The following is a 7,517-nucleotide window of genomic DNA, read 5'->3' as shown; positions in this document are numbered from 1 at the left end:
TGATAACAGCGTGGTATACGAGTATATATAGTTCTAATATTTGTATATTGGTTGCATTCAATGACTATATGAAATTCGTCTTCTAATGCATTTCAATTTGGACAAACTTTCTGTATTATATTACATAATTTCTTGTATTTTTTGTAAATTAACACACTAAAGATATGGTTAAAATATTTCTATAAAATATTTTTTTCTTGAGGTGGATAACTTACTTTCGAAACTTTGAACAATAACTTTCTCTTTATATTTGTTTCATAAGTAAAATTATGGTTGAATAGTATTCTCCTAGTGCGGTCGACGCATGCTTGAACCTTGTAGATAGTTCTTACGAAGGTGTCATTTGGCATACTTATGGCTTTATTCCTGTATCAAATAATACTGATAATTCAATACTACACTTAATCAAATAGACCAGTGTCTCCAACATGTTTAGTTTTTTTAAAACAAGAGTACCCATCAGATTGACAATCGCTCTGAATTTCCCCTTCTGAACTTCTGAACCAAATTGCAAGAACAGGTCTTATAAATTTATCAAAAAGTACCAATCTTGTTTACGTGTTATATTACTGAACTAATGTAAGTTTTGCCTTATGGGCTTGACCTAAAAGCGCTTTGATGATATGCATTAGTAAGTGTTATATTTGTTGGCTTTTAGTTTGAATTTACGACTATATGTTTCTGAAATACTAAGATTAGCTTATTTAGCATAAACATAACAATAACGTAGTTGTATACGGTTAAAAGACTCTAACCTGTGTATACCCATTTGGCTTATTTAACATATAAAATCCGTCTCCGTGGCCTAGTGGTTAAGCATCCGCCTACGGAGCGAGAGGTCGTGGGTTCGATCCCTGGCCTGGTCATACCAAAAAACGTTAAAAATTGATACAAGTAGATCCCTTGCCTGGCGCTCGGCATGTAAAGGGTAGTGCTTGGAAAAGTGGTGTACTCAGTACTTGTTTAACCCAGGAAAGTTGTATCCCGTGTATCGGTGCTTTACACCGAGCACGTAAAAGAACCAAGGGGTCTCTTCGAAAAAGAGCTAGGGTATCGCACCCGGACTTCCTTGTATCCCACCAATGTATCTTCCGCGTGCTATCCTTCAGCGAAAAACAACAACAAAGGACCCCGTTGGAAATCAGTGCTTGCACTTTCACGGGTTATCCTTGACCGCAAGGTCTAAAGAAACACATACATACATACATTTAAAATCGTTAATAAACAAAAAACTGTAACGACGGTATACATTCACCTAGACGTACACATAAACGACTTTCGAACACTGCACCTATTTTATTTGGTGCTTTACTTTTAAATATACGTGATTATACATATATTCTATAATAGAGAAAAGATGGTATTTAAGTCCTGATCCATATTGTTTGACTACAAAGTATCTCGTATTATGTATTCAAACGCTTTCGTGAAATCAGTACAGGCACACAATAGTTGTTTCTTTTGATTTCTGACATGGTTATTTAAAGTTTAACTTAACTTTAAGTATTATCAACGGTACCAATATTTGCCTAAACATCAGCCTGCGCCTCAATATGTTCATGATAATGTTCTGCATACGTTGAAAACCAACTATTAAATAAATGTGTGAATATAATATTTTCTAGCACACCGGATAGGCATTTCCGGTGACGTCAGCCGTTCTGGAAAATCCCATCTGGCATCCCCCCATGCCAGATGAGTCACGCGCTGTGACGTAATACTTTTCATTTCTTTTATTTTACATTTAATGTAACCATAATTATGAGATATCAATAGATGAGTTCCATAGCTATTAACTTTACAAAAACACACCTTCAAAACAAAATACCCCTTAAAAGACGTGATGCTAAAGGAACTTCTTGACGTATGCAGTGAATACATATTAATGCGCGTCATGACGTCAGCTAACATCATCGCACGTGCTTTTTGTTGAAATTTACAAAACTGCGCTTTTCAATGCATTTTTCACAAAAAAGTGTATTTCAAGGTATGCTAGAAAAAATATATATCATGTGTGTCCGTTCCGGGTCGAAAATCCGACCCTCGGGCACGCTGCGTAGCCGGTAACTCGGCAAGCCTCGTTACCTGGCAACGCAGGTGCCCTCGGGTCGGATTTTTCGATCCGGAACGAAAACACATGACATATATTATATTATATCTCACATCACTTGATAATGTGATTCCTCGATAATTCCCAACCTCTTCCGGTCTCCTTAGTATTCATTTGAACTATATAACCTAAGTCAGATTTTCCGGAAAAAAAGGTTTGATAGTTTGTTAATTGGTCTTAGTAAAGATTACGATAATACATATTTACCGAATATCAAGAATTCATTAAATATCCAATCTGGACCAGCACTTTTGCCCAAGTTTAGATCTGAAAAACCCTTTAGAATATCTTTCTCAGTAAAAGGCAAACAAAGGACTGCTGAACCTGTATTCACAAATCTACTCAGCAAAATACTTCACCCAAGTTAACTTTCCTTCCGGCTGGTTTCATTCTACTGCAGGTGATGACTATTGAGCTATTGAAATTAATGTATAAATTTATACGATTGTTTAGAAGGTTTGACAAATTGGGTGTAAAAGCAAAAATGTCAAAATCAACGATAATAGCATTTCCTGCGCCAGCTTCATTGTATTTTAGACACAATCGAACAATTCAATAATTAAAATCTGAAATTCAAATGAATAATGCCAGATATGTTATTTTGTCATGTATGCTTAGTTCCATGTGTTTCATGACGGCATTATAATTTTGATTTTTTAACCGCGGCCGTGCCGTTGGGGCGTTTAAGTAATAATGGGTGTTCAATATCATAAACACTCCCGAAAACGTGGAAATTACTCTGTGTACAAACCGGAAACTATGTGTGAGGTCATCGCTGAAAATAAGTCATGCAGAGGAAAATGAGGCATGTTCATTTTTTTTTTTCAAAATAGTGTGCCAAATAACCGGCTAGTAAGTGTTATTTTGATTTTTTTTAATTATCTCATATTCAAGTTTTAATCATTGTATTAAGTTAATTTTAATATCGAATCTCTTTTTCATTTTTTCACGATGATTTGAATATCACCACAGGGTACATTTTCGCAGACGATGTCACCTATTATATCAATGTACTTTTGATTTAACATCGCTAGTGTACAAGCGTTTGAGTTGTAACGTACTATTCCAGTTTATCAGACCTAACAGTACTGTAAGTTTTATACAAGTTTGTTCAGCCAGATATAACACCGATTAATAAGTGTGCATTGAACAAATTCTAGCAACTCATTCTAGTGTTGACAAAGCTGGGACCGAACATCTCCAAAATGAATCTGGCTGTACGATTTGGTGTGTCAGACACAACAGTCTTCAGAGTGATTTGAACTTGGTTTGATGTTTTGAACATGGCCTTTCAATCTTGAAGTTCCATCTACTGGCCGGTTAAATAATCCTTAAAAAAAACTATGCCGATGAACCTTACTTGGTACTAAAGTGTCTGTATTTAGCGATGGCTTCGAATCATTTAAGTAGCAACCTTCAGATCTAAAAGCAAGAACAGATATGGTCAAATTGTAAGCACCAACACACTACAAAATACTTGATTGGTATAGCAATTACGTTTACACCACAGGGTGCAATAACATTCATCTAACGGAACGGTAACGGCTGGGGTGACACAAAAATTTACTGGAGACATGTCCAGTAAATAGCAAGGGGCATAACTCATATATTACTGGTTACATATATGCATTTACTCGTCAACATTTGAACCGTTCAGTTTTATATCTATACATATTGTTTGTCGTGATACATGACGAAAACTTATTTCGCCACACTCTGACAACAATGACAACGACTAAGTCATGACGACAACAAAGTTTGTAATGAAGAAATTACAGAGGACAATAATAGTCTTGTATATAATTTATTTTACATTACTTTCATATATTTCATTCCAACTTCACGTTTTAATATGACAAAATAAATAAATGAAAAACAAGCAATACAAAATGTATACAACATTCATAATAGCTCACGTGCAATACTAATGTAAATGTAGGTTCCTAGTTATTGTTGTAATCTTTATTAAAATGGCAATACATGAACTACAATCAGGTACTTAATAAGTCAGCTACTTTAAAACTGGGAAATGCATGTATAGTAATTGATATATGTGACCAAAATATGAAATACAAATAATAAGAAAAGTATTAACATTAACGAATTGCACATAAATATGACACAAGTTGGGACAAATAAATTGCGAGTCACTCCCTTATCACAATATCATAAAGCATCAACGTCTGGATCTTTTGACACTTCAATGTGTGTTTTGCTCCGGGGGTCGTGCGCTTCACATTTCTGAGTGTCCTTAATGGTCGCAACCTTTTACCGGTGCGCGCACTTGTGTACCAAGATGGCGGAAACTAGATCATAAATAAAGTTGAGGTGGAACCATCCATATTTACAATCAGTGTGTGCTGTCGTCAACCTGTGTTGTACTTTTGTGAAGAATTTTTTGACAAGTACTGATAACGCTGCAATTTTGGAGACTTCAATTTACGGCACTTTCTTCTTGAATTTAAGTTACTATCTTTAGGAGTTCACATTGTAAAATATATGGAACGTAATGGTCTGAAAGTTTTAAGAGTAGTGAGATAATTGCTGGATTTGATTTTACTGGCCTACGTTTTGAATGAACATCTGTACGGGATCATTTGACGACGGATCTTTCTCTTTTTGGTGTTGAGCTGTGGGTGTGCGGCATTTCCTCCCTAGATGCTATCAACTGAGCAATCTAACTTTTTCTTTAAAGTTGCTGCACTAGTGAAATTAATCTCGTTTAAGCTGCGCATATCAGACATGATTGAATATTCGTGGCAATTTCCAGTACGCAGACACATCTCTTACAGTTCGACTATTGCGTAGCCAAACTACAGCCTCAAAAACATAAACTGTGAATAAGCTACGTTTGTGCAAAGTTTATCTAGGTCAGCAATACACTTACAATATCCCTCAATGATTCGACCATCTCTCTCAGTAAGTATCCAGAGACGGAGTGATTTTTCGTTCAGTCAAATTGAATTGAGACCTTGATTTAACCGAAAGACATTATATCAAATTTCTAACAGTAAGGGTGGCGTAGAGGTGCGATACGTGTTTTTTTTTCTTCGTAAATACGACTTAGAAACTCGTTAAAACAGCTTACTAACTTTGTGTCTCGTTTAAATAAGTAACGTATCTCGTTAAGACTACTTACGCATCTCGTTTACGCCTCTAAAACACTGTAGACAGTCTATTGAATCATCACTGTTATATATTTTCATTTTTCTACTACAATCACAGTAACAAGGTGTAAAATTTAACTATTTATTTAGTCCTATTTTTTAAACAGAGTAAGACTAAGCCTTGAAATCATTTTATCGTATAATCGTGTTGATGGGTTTACCTTGCCAATGATTTATATTGTTATTATTCAATAGAAACTCAAAGTAAATCTCTTGTTATTCACTTAATTATTTTTTTATCGTAAAGTGATGTTGATGTGTGTATTTTGCCTAGTTTGAATCATATAATTTATAAAAATATTTTACGACATGCCTCGTTTCTTCACTTTATATCTTTTACGACATGCCTCGTTTCTTCCCTTCGAATCTTTTACAACATGACCCGTTCCTCTCCTTCATATCTTTTACGACATGCCTCGTTCGTTCCCTTCATATCTTTTACAACATGCCTCGTTCGTTCCCTTCATATATTTTACTACATGCCTCGTTCCTTTCCTTTATACTTTTTACGTTTGTTCATGTGTGTATCTTGTTTAGGTTAAATATAATACCTTGATAGAATGGACATTCCTGCTTCCCTTCCTTGATGTTATTGAGTTATAGTATATATATAAGTATATATATATACTAAGAGGACACGCCTTGTTCCTGAAACTACAAGGACATTCCCATATCTTTCCCTTGATATCAATTTGTTTTCCGTTAGTAATTTATAGAATTAATCTAACATTTCGATAGAAACTTAAAAGATATGCGCAGCATTCAAATTCACTCAGACTTTTAAGGGCACAAACGTCTACAAAAGTAAAATATCGAGCAGGTTTAGCACATAGCTACGCGTTGCATTGGTCCAGTGGTATGACACTTAACTACCAACCAAGGAATTGCGGATAAGATTCACCCCCTCACAACTAAAATCACTAATCGTCTCTAGAGCGGAATGTTAAAAGGAGGTCCGTGTTTAGTGTTCTATTCAAGTGCGCTTTGAAGAACTCAGTAGATTTAACCATGGCTATATCATATATGTGCATTGTGCCCCGCCAATCGATGATTTTCTTTTCAAAACAACCACGGATGTATATGGACGGATTACAATGTCAGAATTTTTTTAATTTAACTAATCTACGAGTAGATCGCGTTGTTATTTCAATCTATGACTTAATAATTTATGCAATAATACACTCCATCGTAAATCAATTTGAACTAAGTAATAAAAATAAGTGAAAACACTATTATTAATAAATATTAGTATTATTACTTTTACGAACTACTTCTAATAATGCAATGGCATACATCCGAAGCCAGTCGGGTGGAAGAGTTGTTCCGAGTGTATTCCCCACAACTTCTGACGACCGTCGTTAGTCTGCCGGAGTAAAAGTTCACATACATAAGACAGCACATACAGTCTACTGAATATGATTTTGTGATTGGTCCAAGGTTCCGAATAATTGCATCCCTAAAAATATTAACGTCGTCCACTCGAAAAAATTACTGAATATCAGAGAAAATCACTCTGGGTATGCCATTATCCAAATATGCATGTTATGTAACGTAAATCAAAAGGCAAATGTTTGGCCAAAATATTGTTACGAGTTTATAGATAATCAATCAGTTTGTATAGTTACATTAATTGATTCCATTATTGATTTATTTATTTCGTTATATTATTATTATTATTATTATTATTATTATTATTATTATTATTATTATTTTTATTATTATTATTATTATTATTATTATTATTATTATTATTGCATTAAATGATATTAGAAGAGCAGGAATAGGAGCTACTGTAAGGGATATAATAGAAAAACTAGATTGCAATTATGGAAGTTTAGACACTAAAGAAGAAATACTTCGACAATTATATTCAATATCTCAAGAAGATGGAGAGAACATTAATAGTTATTGCACTAGAGCAGAAATTTTATTTGATAAAGCTGTGAGATTAGGTGGACTTAGAAGAACAGATGAAGAGGTTTTAAGACAAGTTATACATAAGGGGCTAAGACAAACATTGAAATTAAGATCTTTCTACAAGCTGGACACAGAGAAAGATTATGGGAAGTTTAGATTGGAGTTACGTAAATTAGAGGCAGACATGAAAGAAGAAGAGGAATTAAATCAGCATAGGTGTAATGTAGCACAGAACAGAATAACTGAAGAAAGAAATGAAGAGGTTGAAAATATGAGTGAAATTATAAAGAAGTTTTATCATAGGATTCAAATACTTGAAAGAG

The sequence above is a fragment of the Mya arenaria genome, chromosome 10, assembly GCF_026914265.1.
Source record: "Mya arenaria isolate MELC-2E11 chromosome 10, ASM2691426v1".
Classification (NCBI taxonomy): Eukaryota; Metazoa; Mollusca; class Bivalvia; order Myida; family Myidae; genus Mya; species Mya arenaria.
This window is presented reverse-complemented; position numbering follows the sequence as displayed.